Raw genomic sequence first — 13,289 nt, 5'->3', positions numbered from 1 at the left:
ATTCATTCATTCATTCGACATTTTCAAGTGCCTGCTAGCAGATACACACCCAGGCCTGCACCCTTTGGCTCGGCTCCTAAATCTGTGAGTTCAGGCAGATGTTGAGTTCCTGGGGCTGCTGGTCACCAACTTATAAAAGCCTGGTTAAAAAAAAAAGAATACTACCTTTCCCAAGCTTTCCCTGCTCTGAGGTAATTAAATGCATATCACTAGAGGAGAATCAAAACCTGCTTCGTTTTGTGTTGATAAGAGCTCGCTAGTGGTAAGTACTTGTTTTGTTGTACAAGTGCTTTTTAATTCTGCATTTAAATTCTGAGAGTCCCATAGATACTATCATTTGGAAACATGACTCTAAAAATAACAAATTATAAAGAAATTATAGCACAATAAGTATTTTCATCACTTTTTATGGTTTGCAATCAAGTTGACAAATAAAAAAATTGCTTGAGCATTAAAAAAAAAAATCCTGTAATTAGTCCTCTTGTTTTCCACCTTCTTGAAACAGGATGAGCATTGCTGTGCATGTTGCCTAACTATCAAGGAACACGTGAGAGGAGTGGCATCTTCTAGCCAAATAACCTTTATTTTAAAGAATCTTCATGATGGACGGGTGCCTCCTTGAAATAACTTTCAGCAGTGTTTTATGAAACTTTCTTAAACATAATTTAATCAAATACATGCCTTAAAGGTGCCTCTTCAGCTCTCCCTTCTTCATCTCTGACTGTCATCACCAGAAATGCCTGGTCATCTTCCCAGTGGGACTGATCCCAATCCACCCTCCTTTGCCTTAACACCCCATTGTGTCTCTTCCATTCATTAATTTATTTTCCTTAAACTTTAATAAAAACAGATTTAGATAATCAACAAGAGTAATTAATAGTCTAGGAGGGCATCTACTCACCATAATTTCCAGGATTATAAAAAAACAATTTATTTTTAGTTTATTAGGTAAACATTCCCAGAGCAGTGACATTATTTAATGTCTGCGATTGATGACATCAGACTTTTGGAAGGCCCATGGTCACAGTCTAATTTGAAAGTTACAGTTAGAATCTGATGAAATCACAGTGGGTGTTGCAAGAGGCAACCTTACTGAAATTAGAAGATTATTTTGAAACTGCTTAGTATATTCTTTTAAATATATATTCCTATGTACTGCTCATGAATTATAATTAGCATGGATGTCCTTTCATACCATAAGTATTGTCAATGGCTTTTGTAAATACACATTTACTTCATAATTGCTCCATGTAACTGAATGCCAGCCACGTACATGATCACTTTAACCACCTTACAACTCTGCCAAAGACTAAATTACAAAGGGAAAGATGGGATTCTTTTCAATCAACTCTGTACTCCTCCATCAGGTACATTACATTGTGGGATGTTTACAATTCCAAGTTGTTCATTTCCATTTCCGTTTGATCTATGTACATTGTATTCATTTAATCTTCCTCTCTCTCCCTCCTTCTCTCTCACTCTCTTTTCCTTTCTTCCTCCCTCTCTCTCCTCTTTCCTTTTTCTCTTTCTCTCCTGACCTCTAAATGTCAGGTACTGTTCTATGTTCTAAGAATATGCAGAAGTGTCAGAAAACAGCTTCTCAGAAGACGTCAGTTCAAATCCAGTTAATCAATGTCCTCAATTTGGAACAACTCAAAATGAGCCATATATTATTGAGGGGGAGCTGGCAACCAATCTTGTGAATAAACTTATATGCATCACAACTTCTGTGTAGCATTTCTAGGCAGGAATTTCATATAATTGTGGGTGATCACTATTGGAAATTTATTTAAAAAGGAGAAACATTTTTCCCTTTTTTCATCTAAAGAGATGACGTGTTTTGAAATGTTGTACAAACCCTGACATGCTACAGAATGTAAAACGTTTTTGTTGCTGTTATTCATCAACATTGAGATGCTCTGATTTTTTCTATTTCTTTTGACTCTTGATCTGATTTTTTTTTTCCAAAGACCAGTATAGGGACCTTATTGTTTTGGAAAGTAGCATATAGATGAAAGTAATCTTCACTGATAGAACCTGGCCATGGTGAGACCTGAACTTTTCCCTCTCATTCCTTCCTTGGATAGTTATAGCCTCAATCCTGTAAACTTTCTTCAAAGATGCTATTTAAAGGGAAACTACAACCACTTGGCTCAAACCATCCCTGTGAAATAGACACTGGCAATTCTATAGTATTTGGTTTCAATTACACAAAAATAAACACAAATTATATCCATTTAACTTTTATTTTAAATCATCTGCTGAGATTCCAGTCTTCTAGAAACTTAATTGTATATCTGATAATAATCCAAGTTAGAAAGATTATAGGTATAATGTAGGGCGGGGCAATAAAATGAATGAGGAACATTTTCTATAACTGTCAATGGAAACGAAATCTTTAGAAACAACTAAATGACTCTGGCCAAGTTAAACCTTGGCCAAACCAACTGGAGTTGATTGGTGATCTATTTATGTAACTAGCTCTCCACATCAAGTGTCTGTTATGTATTGGACTCTTGACTATTGAATGACAATGTCCTTCAATTACCTGTTTAGCTACCCTGGTGATCTACCTATCTACCTTATTTCCTGGCATTCTAAGGTATTTTTTTGGTATGTATCTTTTAGGATGTAGGTTGGCTGCAACTAACAGAGACTCAAAGTAACAGTGGCTTTAAATGAAGATAGAAGTTTTTCTTCTATATAAAAGTCCGAAGTGGTTAAAAACTGTCTTCCACTAATCAGTGGCCCCTTCTCCTTCTGCAGAGTCCAGGGTGACCTTGGCCCTGTCTGCATTCCAGCCAACGTGGAGGAGGAAGTGAAGGGACTGCCATATCCCTTTAAGGGGCGCAACCTGGAAGCCACATGCAGCACACTGCTTGTATCCTCTCGCTCTAAGTAGACCGTATAGTCTGCCAGTGACCATCTGGCTACAAAGGACACATAAAATGTTGCCTGTATTTTGGTTGGCTAAGTGCTCAGCTAAATAATCAAGTCCTACTAAGACAGAAGAAGGGGAGAATCAATATTAGGGAGCAACTAGTGGTTTTCTTTTCTTTTTTTTTTTACTAAATATCATATTAAATACTCACCCATCCTCAAGATCAGTGCTATATACCAATAGTTCTTAAAAATATGGCTCTCAACAAGCAGTATCATCATCACCTGGGAACTTACTGAAAATTCCAAACCTTGGACCCCATCTTTCCCAAACTTCTTAATTGGAAGCTCAGGTAGAACCCAGCAATGTGGGTTTTAACTGGCTCTCCAAGGTGATTCTGATGCCAACCACTGGACCAGGGTATGCTGTTTTTCAAAAGCTACATGGGAGGCCAGGCGTTAGAGGAGGAGGTGAGTTGGGAAGGAAAGACTGAGCAGTGGTCAGCTTCCGAGCCTTGACTGCTCTGATCCTAATGAAGTCACCTCTTGTAAATCCCTCATCTTGAGGCTGTGTTGAGGGATCCACAGCCATGGCCATTCTGTATAGTGGAAAGGCTATGGAATGACAGGTGGTCTTTCTGAGCTGTGCACTTAACCTTTTTTGGTTCTGCTTTTCTCCTACATAAAATGAGCTGGGGGATGAAGAGGGAGAGCAAATGACCTTGATGATCTCTTCCAGCCCTGCCACCTCATGGTTCTGTGCATTGCTCTGCTGGCTGCTGCAGTCACAGTTTTGTCCTTTTCCATCAACAGCTCAGATGGTGCAGCGTGAGACTTAAAAACAAGGACCAGGCAGGTTTGGGTTTGAATCAAGGCACCTCTGCTTGCTAGTTGTCTGATCTGGTGCATGTCGCTTAGCCTCTCTGGCTCTCAGTTGCCTCCTCTGTAAAGTGAGGGTGATAAAGTTAGCTCATCAGACTGCTTCAAGGATTAAACACTGTGTGTGTATGTATGTAGGAGACTTCCCAGTTGGCACTAGTGGTAAAGAACCCATCTGTCAAAGCAGGAGGTGTGGGTTTGATCTCTGGGTTGGGAAAATTCCCTGGAGGAGGGCATGGCAACCCACTCTAGTATTCTTGCCTGGAGAATCCCATGGACAGAGGAGCCTGGTGGCCTGGTGGGCTACAGTCCATAGGGTCACAAAGAGTCGGACGTGACTGCATGACTTAGCATGGCATGGCGCTGTGTGTAAAACCCATAGCATCAGGCCTGGTATGCAGTAAACGCTAAATAAATGGCTGCCAGTGCCATGGTATATATTTCGCACTTCATTGAGATACATATAGGTGGAACAATTTCTTTTTCCCAGGAATGTCTTTTTGTGGAGAATCTCTTTGTTATGATTATTTTTCTTTTTTGTGGACTTACATACTTCAGAAAAGAGAGACCAAGGTGATACATAAACTCCTGGAAATCTGAAGACTTCTTTACGAAGAAAAAGACAAAACCTCCTTGGTAAAACCCTACACATTGTACATCTAGAGATCTCTCATAGATACAGTCTCCCTTGAACGTTCCATAAAGGGAAAAGCAACTTCGTTCCCATTTTACAGGTAAGGAAACAAAATCTTGGGAAGATAGGTGGGTGTAAGAAGGTTATTCAGAAAGTTGATAGGAAGCCTATATTCAAATACTCATGTCTGAGTATTATCACTTTGCAGAAACCAAGGTTTAGCTATATTGTAAAAAAAAAAAATTGTTCTTTTCTGTTTCTCCCCATTGCCTTTAGACTCATTGCATCTCCCAGTTCTCACATTATCTTTGGATTCCCAGCACTTCATTTGGCACCTGCCGTGAAACAGGTGCTAAACAAATGGCTGTTGAATGACAAAAATGAAAGAAAGAAATGAAGCTATTGGACTGTGCATTCCATGCAAGACTTTTTTTTTTTTTTGCAAGTGTTTGGAATCATGGCACATGCTTTATAGATGGAAAGGCTTTCTCTGCTACCCTGGAAACATGGCTCAGCCTGCCCCCGACCAGTCCATCGCTTGCCAGCATGGATAGGTGGATGTGGTCAGGTGGGTACCTAATTCTCCACCTGTCTTTCCTCCTCCTCCTTCCCATTGGAACTCACCAGCCTTAGGCTTCCTTCATGGTCCTTGGGTTATTTTTGTAGGTGCTCTGCAGAGCAGATGTTCCTGAGTGGGCATTTGCCTTCTCTTACTGTAATATCTTTTATCCGAACAGCCAAGTATGTTGCTGATGTCCCTTGGCTCTAAAGCTGAGGGAAGGGGAAAGGCAGAGTCCATGTAATGAGAGAAGCTGCCTCTCTGACATCATAGCTCCCCCTCACACCCTCTCAGACTTCCCCTCCCCGCTGTCGACAGTGGCGTCTGTTAGCTGGTGGCCAGACCCTTGAACAGACTTTGCCAATTAGAGAAGTCACACCTCTTAGTTGACAGGTGCACTATTGTGCCTGGGCCCCCAGCAGGGAGCCATATGGCTTTCGGGAGAAAGAGTTTCCAGAAAGGAACAAGGGAGTAGCCCCCAAGGGCTACTGCTATCACAGGAGAGGGCCCTCTGAATGCTTCTCTCAGGTAAGGATGCAGGATGAGCTGTAGACTTTCGAGGCTGTAATTTGGAGGTATTGTTGCTCCATCTCCAGTCATCTTTCATTCCGAGGGAGGTTACACTGAATTTGTCTCGGCAGAATTAAAACCATTCTGTGATTCTGTTGCTTATTATTCCCCCCACCCCCGTCCCCCGCATCCACCTTTTTGGGTGGCTCTGAGTTTAGCCATTCAATACTGGGTAAATGAAATGGGAAATACAATAATAACTTCTTACAGTTGTGGAGAGTTTTATAAAGCCCCCTCCCCTCCCCAGGGTAAGTCTAAATGAATCAGGTCGAGTAAGTACAGCATTTTCATTTTAAGGTTAGTGACACTGGGTTCCAGGAGGATTCAGTAATTGGTCTATCACCAGTTGGCGAAGAAAGAAAGTGGGACTGAGAGTCTTGATTTCACTCCTGCTAGTTCACTGGCTGGTGGTAAACCTGGATCACTCACTTACCTTTTTGGCATCAACTTTCTCATCTGCAATTCAAGGGAAAAAATATCCCTGAGGTCTTGTTAGATTCCAAGAGTCTTTATTTCTGAGGCTACTGACTTTATAAGTGACCTGAATGAGATTAAACCATGTAGTTATGTCTTGCCACAGAAATCTATCCTTAAGGGAGTTCATTTTCCCCCCTTAATTTTAATGATGGAAAATTTCAAACACACAGAAGTAGAGAGAATAGTATAATGAATCTTCACATGCTGTAAACTAGCTTCAACATTTTGCCCATCTTGTTTCCTGTACCCTTAAAAAAAAACTGCTATATTTTAAGAGTAAAGCCCAAATATCTAATTATTTCACCAGTATAAATTTTAGTATACATCTCTAACCTATTGAACTATTTAAAAAAAAAATAAAGCCATTGTGCTATTATCATGTCTAACAAATTCACCATCACTCCTTAATAACTAAGTTAATTAATAAAATAAAAATCACCATGCTACCCTATTCAGATTTGCTTATTGCCTCAAAGATTCTTTTTTTTTTTTTGTAGTTGGTGAATTCAAATCCAGTTGTAGAGAAGTTCCGCACGTTATGTTTGGTTGTTGTTGTTTAGTTTCTGAACTGTTGTCTGACTCTTTGTGACTCCATGGATTACAGCCCACCAGGCTCCTCTGTCCAGGGAATTCTCCAGGCAAGAACACTGGGGTGGGTTGCCATTTCCTTCTCTAGGGGATCTTCCCGACCCAGGGATCCAACCCGCGTCTCCTGCATTGGCAGGCGGATGCTTTACCACTCAGCCACCAAGGAAGTCATAGTTGGTTGTTAAGATTCCTCTAAATCTCTATCATCTCATCCCTCCCTCTTTTTTCTTCTTCTCATGCTATGATTTGTGGGAGAAAGCAAGTCATTTGCCTGAAGAGTGTCCTATATTCTGGATTCATCTAATTGCTTCTCTGTGGTGTCATTTAACTTACACCTCTGTCTTCTGTGTTTCCTGCAAGTGACTAGTTCAATCCAGAGGCTTGGTCAGATTCCTTATGCAATTTTTTAATGTCTATGTGGTGTGAGGTACTTCCTATTGCATGTAAGGTCTGATTGGTTCTCTTTTTGTGTGTGTGAGTTTGAGACTTGGATCTACTAGAGAATTCAGATATTATCAAAGGCATGCCTCCATGAAGTCATTTTTAATCTGCATTTTTCTTTCTGTCATATTTAGAAAAATGTATCTGCCTTTATCCTGTTCCTTTTTTTTTTGTTTTTTTTACAATTTTCAGCTTTTTCCTATTTCCCATGGTAGATACTCATTTTCTTTCTCTCCTACCACTAAAATAGTAAAGAAAAATGAAAAGCAATATTCTTAAAAAACAAAAACAAAAAACCTTCAAATGTATACCCAGACATTTGATTTGGTGTAAGGACAACCTGCTGCTCATTACAACAGTTATTGACACAAATGAATTTCACAAAGCTGTTTTGTAAGCCTGAAGGTGGAAATTTTTAAAAGTTATTGAGGATTTATATTTAGTTATATTTAAGTAAATTATGTGAATGAAGGGCCTGAAGAAAATAATAAATAGCACATTGCTGTTAGGAATGCAGTTGAGGATGTTTTATTTATTTTTTTCATTAAGGGTGTTTGAAATGTCCTTTTGCTCAGCAGGCATGCTTCAGCTTTTGTTTCCTCTCCATGCCAGGATAGAAGTGTTTCTGGGGGGCAGTGATCTGGAGGTGGGCAGTGCAGTTGGAGTGGGGGGCACTTCTCACTGGAGACCCTGGCTGGGAATCACATGCTTTCAAGTGGCATAAAATGGGGCTGGAGTGGTATCTATTACTTGCACATTGTCATTATATGAATTTAGATCAAGCCCACCGATAAACTTCACAAGGCACATGCTGTTATGAAGAAAGCAGCAGGAACCTGTCAGAGTTACTTTGAGTTCTCTGTAATTTCAGCGCGTCTTACACACATTTGTGTGAACCCGTACGTTCACTCCCCTATGGAAACGCAACATGCTTTTTAAAGGAAGTCTATTACAATAATAGATAGTTGAAGTTGGTTTTTAAAATACAATCCTGTCCTTTTTGCCGTCCTGACAGACTGGTTCCCTGCCTATCGGCCCTTTCTTTACTCCCTTCTTCCTTTCTTCCTTTTTCTTTTTCTTCTTTGCTTTTAAGTCCTAGCTCTGCCCCTTCCAACTAGCGTGTAATGCTGTGTGAACGAACACAAAACTCTCAATCGAGGAGCCTCGGTTGTTTCTTCCTTACAGAGGTGTTAACAATACCTACCTGGGGATTAATTGGTAGGATTAAGGAGATGGATTATTTTTGAAGACCCAGTAAATTGAGAAACAGTATACATTTGAATGGCGTTGCTCCCGCCTCTTATTCTGCCAAAACTTTGGAGTTTAAAGCCCTTTGGTGGCTCCCTCTCACTCTTGATGTAGAGCAGACTCTTCAAAGGACTTTCAAGGTCTGCAGGTTCCAGCCTGTCTTTCCTCTGCACCTTGCTCTCTGTCAGCCCAAACCTCCGAACATCCCGAACTTGATTTCAGATGCTTTGTCCTCTTCCTGCCTTTGCACATGCTGTTTCCTTGGCTTGAAGCATTGTCCCTCATCTCCTCCTCTTTGCTTGGCTAATGCAACCCCTAAGTTCATTTCTGCTTAGCTATTGCCTTATCTGTGACGCTTTCCCAAATCTCCAAAAACCAGAGGGCACTATCAGAGTGCGCTTATCACCCATATTGTCATTCTTTGTTTACTTGTTCCTTCCTCCTGTAAAACTGCGACTTTTTGGAAGGTAGGAATCATTGCTAAGATGTTTATCTTTGTAGCTTAATTTCCTAGCTCAGGGTATAGCACATAGATGGCGCTCAATTTATTTGTTGTGTGGATGAATAAAGCACTAAGTTCCGACCCTATCTTCCTTTTGGAAAATTGATGTCTTTCTTCTCCAGCTTGTTTTTCCTGCTTTAGAATTACCACCCCCACTGAGCACAGCCCTGTCTCCTACTGTAGACAGTTTGCCCCTCATTACATCTGGTCTGTTCTCTATTTTGGGTGTGTATGTTGTTATCATTCTGATGGTAAGTATAGGCAGACCAGGAATTCCAGCCCTATTTTATTAGCTATCTACTGCTCTGTAGCTAATTACCCCCTAATTTAGCAGCTTACTCTGACAAGAGTCTCACACAGCTTGGCAGGGTCAGGAACCTAGGAGCAGCTTAGCTAGGTAATTTCCGCAGCCAAGGTGTAGACCAGGACTGCAGTAATCTGAAGGCTTGACTGGGGCTGGAGCATCTGTTCCCGGGATGGCACATCCCCGTGGCTGTTGGCTGGAGGCCTCCGTTCCTCCCCATGTTTACCGCGCCATAAAGCTTTGCATGTTGCTTGCCTCAGAGAGCGGGACCCAGCAGCAGACTATAAAGGGAGCCGGAGCGCCCTGTGACTGGGTCTTCAAAGTCTCACACTGTTACTTTTTTTCTTTCAAGTTCTTTTTTCTTTTCTATTATTTTGGTTTTTTTCTGTCTGAAATGAGTCACCAGGTCCAGCCCACACTCAAGAGGAAGTGAACTGTGGTCTGAGAATATGCTCCGTATGGTTTTATTCCTCTGAAAGTTAACACTCTTTTCATGGCCCATTACGTGATCAGTTTTGTAACTCTTCCTCTATGCTTGAAAAGACAGCTCTTGGGTTCGGTGTTCTGTATGTGTTTCCCGATTGCTTGTTCAAATCTATATGCTTACTAATTTTCTTTTGTCTGTTTGATCAGTTGATTACTCTGAGAACCATGTCAAAATCTCCTCCCATGACTGTAAATTTGTGCATTTCTCCATGTAATTCTATCAACTCTGGGGGTATATTTTAAGATAATACTATTAGGTGTACCAACACTTAGAATTGCTGTACTTTCCAAGTGAATCTAACCTTTTTCATATACAGTGATTCTCTTCATGTCCAGTCATGATTTTTGCCTTATTTTTGCCTTAGATTTTTGAAGTCTATTTTGGTGATATTAAAAGCAGTTTTCTTTTGATTAGCATTTGCCTGGTATGAATCTTTCATTCATTTCAAGCTTTTTGCATTCTTATATTTTAGAAGTATCTCTTGTTAGAAATATATAAGTGGATTAAAAAAATCCAGTCTGACTTAACTTCTTTTATTGAAACATTCAATTTAATATTATAATTACTGATATATTTGGATTTATTATAAATCTTATTTTGTACTTTATGATGTCTCACTTTTTCTGTGTTTCCTTTTCCTCCTTTCTTGTCTTCTTTTATACTGATTATTTTTTCTCATTACATTTTTTTCCTCTATGAATTTGGAAGCTACTAAACACTATATTTCTATTATTTTAGCACTTAATCTGGAAACTTTGCCATGTATATTTAGCTAATCAAATTTAGCATTCTGCAGTTTCAGTGATAGATTCGAGGTGCCTGTTTCTTTTTAATTATTCTGCCTGGGTTTCCCTGGGCTTCTTGAATAAGTAGTATCTTTCATTAGTTCTGAAACCTTCAGTCATTATCTCATCAAATTCTGCCTCTATTCCACCAATCTCTCTTTCGCTCTCTTTCTGATAAGATGTATGTTAGTTAGGCACTGTCCTCACTATATTTTCTATGACTCAGTTTCTTTACTGCTTCCCCCCTACCCCTTTGTACCTCTTTGCTTCATTCTAGATAATTTGCTCAGCTTCTAGTTCTCTAATTCTCCTGCTATGACTTTGCTGCTGTAAACCTATCCATTGAGTTTATAATTTCAGTTATAAACTTTTCATTTTTAGAAATCTATTTATTTTTCTAACTATCTGCTTGGCTATTTTAATAGACTCTTGCTTTGGTTTCAGCTCAGGGATTTTCAGGCTACCTGGTAGTGTGATTTGGGGTTAAAAAACTTTAGGTGAGAACAGAGTGTAGTATGAATTAGCAGGGATTATTCCTCTATTATACTCAGTGCTAAGTCTGAGACAGGTAATTTTCCTCTCAGTGTCCTGTACTAGGGTGAGTATATTTCTCGTTTAGCCTGACACTGCAGCCTTCTAGACCACAAAAACTAGAGATCAGTCTGACTGGCTTAGCAAAAAAACAAAACAAAACAAAAAAACGAAAGAAAGAAAAGATTAACTTTCAAAATACTTTAAAAACAGAAAAAATATACCAACTAATTTGAGCTATTAACAAGGCATTTATTTAAATGAAATAAAGTGATGCAGGGCAAAACTTCACACAAAACAAACACTGAAATGCAGCAATTATAGATAGCCAAGAGCAATTATCAGGAAGATATTTTTTTTGAGGAAAGGTGCCAGCAGTTATGACAGCAACCAATTTTCTCTTAAAAAAGAAAGAATAACATGACAAGGCTTGTTTTAGAGGAGGGCTCAACAAATGAGAAATCACAAAGTAAATGATGCTGACACTTTTCTATAATATGACTGCCTCCAGGGAAGAGACTATTTCTGTTTAGATGGATTCTTTTTGAATTTGCAAACCTAAGAACTTTATGTCATTTGAGTGGGGATGAACGCTCATAGAGCACAGGGGTCACCATGTGGACCCCTCTGGAGACCTTCAGGAAGCACTGGGCAGAGGCAGGGGTGCCCAGTCCAGCCCTGAGATGCAGCATCTGTGTGAGGGCCCAGGAGTGGCAGTGGGACCTGAGGGTGTGTCAGCCAGTTCTTCACTAGCAACACTCGCTGGGGATTCCCATAGTGAGAGCAGTTTTTGTTCCCTCAGCCCTGGCAGAACTGCCCGTTGAGCTTATTTTTCCTGTCAGTCCTTTCTTTTGTTAGCAAACAGGTCCCCGGACACTGTTTAACCCCGGAAAGGATATTGGCAATAATAACACCAAAAAAACTGGTTAATACTTCCTGAGTGTTCATCACATCTCAAGCACTATTCTAAGTGTTTTGCTTGTATCATTGGGTTGGCCAAAAAACTCACTTGGGTTTTCCAATAGGTGGTTATGGGAAAAATCTGAATGAACTTTTTGGCCAACCCAATAACTCATTTGATTTTCAAAACAATTGGAGAGATCACCTTTTATCTAGATAAAGAGACATATCCCAAAGCTATATTTACCCAAGATCTCCCCCAAAAGGATCTCTAATCAAAATCCTAATGCCCTTTCAGATTCATTACTCTTTTTACTAAAATGGAGTGATACTCAAGAGAGAAGATGATGCACTTGGAGAATCTGGCTCGAGTGTGTGCAAATCCATTTACATACATATACATATAAATATGTGACACCTGTAATAAATGAAGGCTATAGGCCAAATACTTCCAAACATCTGTAACATTAAAAAACAACAACAACAACAACAACACAACAGTAGCAAATCTCCTCTTAAATTTACCTGGGAAGCTGCTTAAATATATAGGAGTTACCTTTGTCTTTTCTGTTTCATTTAGGCAACTCACCAGAGGTTTGAGTTAGAGGATTTCTATATTCTATTCCTTGCCCTCCTGTTGAAATACATTATTAAACGCATATACTACTTCTCATATATTAGGCACTGTTCAACCTTGGTTAACTTTATTAGCTCTTTATCAGATGCTTAATCCTCATAATGGTCCAAGGAGAAGGCACTATTGTTCATTTTATTGATGAGGAACTGCTCTGCAGAAGTTAAGTAACTTACTAAGGTTGCCTGAAGTTAGGGCAGAAGCCAGGCAGCCTCACCCCACTGCCCACTTAACCTCACCACGTCACCTCTCCCATCTATTCGGTTAAATCGAAGTGTGTGACTCTGAAAGTATGTTGGAACTCACTGATAAAATGAGACATGATATCGTATTGATTTTGGTTGGTGGGGGCAGGGAACCCTTCTCTTGCTTCACTTTGGTAAGCTCTCATCCTCTTCACTTAATGGGTGTGCTAATTCCCAGCGCATACTTTGCATTGTTGAATGAGACATGCTTTGTACTGGACAATGGACAACACATCAGAGCCTCTGGGCTTCACATGGCTGCGTGTCTCTCCTTTAAGCATCAGTCCCTTTACTCAGATCCTTTACTCTGACCACTGGCAGCTGGCCAGTGTCTTACACTTCTCAGGAGTGATTACTATGTAGCATCCTTGGATGAGCTGGTGTCTATCCTTGGATGAAAGTCACTTTCAACAGTGATAATGATAATCTTCCCCTCCTCCTCTCATCTCCTTGCTCCTCAATTATTTTGTATTAAAATAGCATTTACAATTAAAGAGGAGAGATGACCTTCTCTGTCTACTTCTGCTTCCTGGCTGCTACAGCAAGTGGGGACTGACTTCCCAGAAGTGCACACCAAGTTCAATATTCCCAGAGCTTCAGTTCATAGGCATTTTTGTCATTTAGC

Source organism: Budorcas taxicolor, chromosome 9 (assembly GCF_023091745.1).
Source record: "Budorcas taxicolor isolate Tak-1 chromosome 9, Takin1.1, whole genome shotgun sequence".
Classification (NCBI taxonomy): Eukaryota; Metazoa; Chordata; class Mammalia; order Artiodactyla; family Bovidae; genus Budorcas; species Budorcas taxicolor.
Note: the sequence above shows the minus strand (reverse complement) of the source record.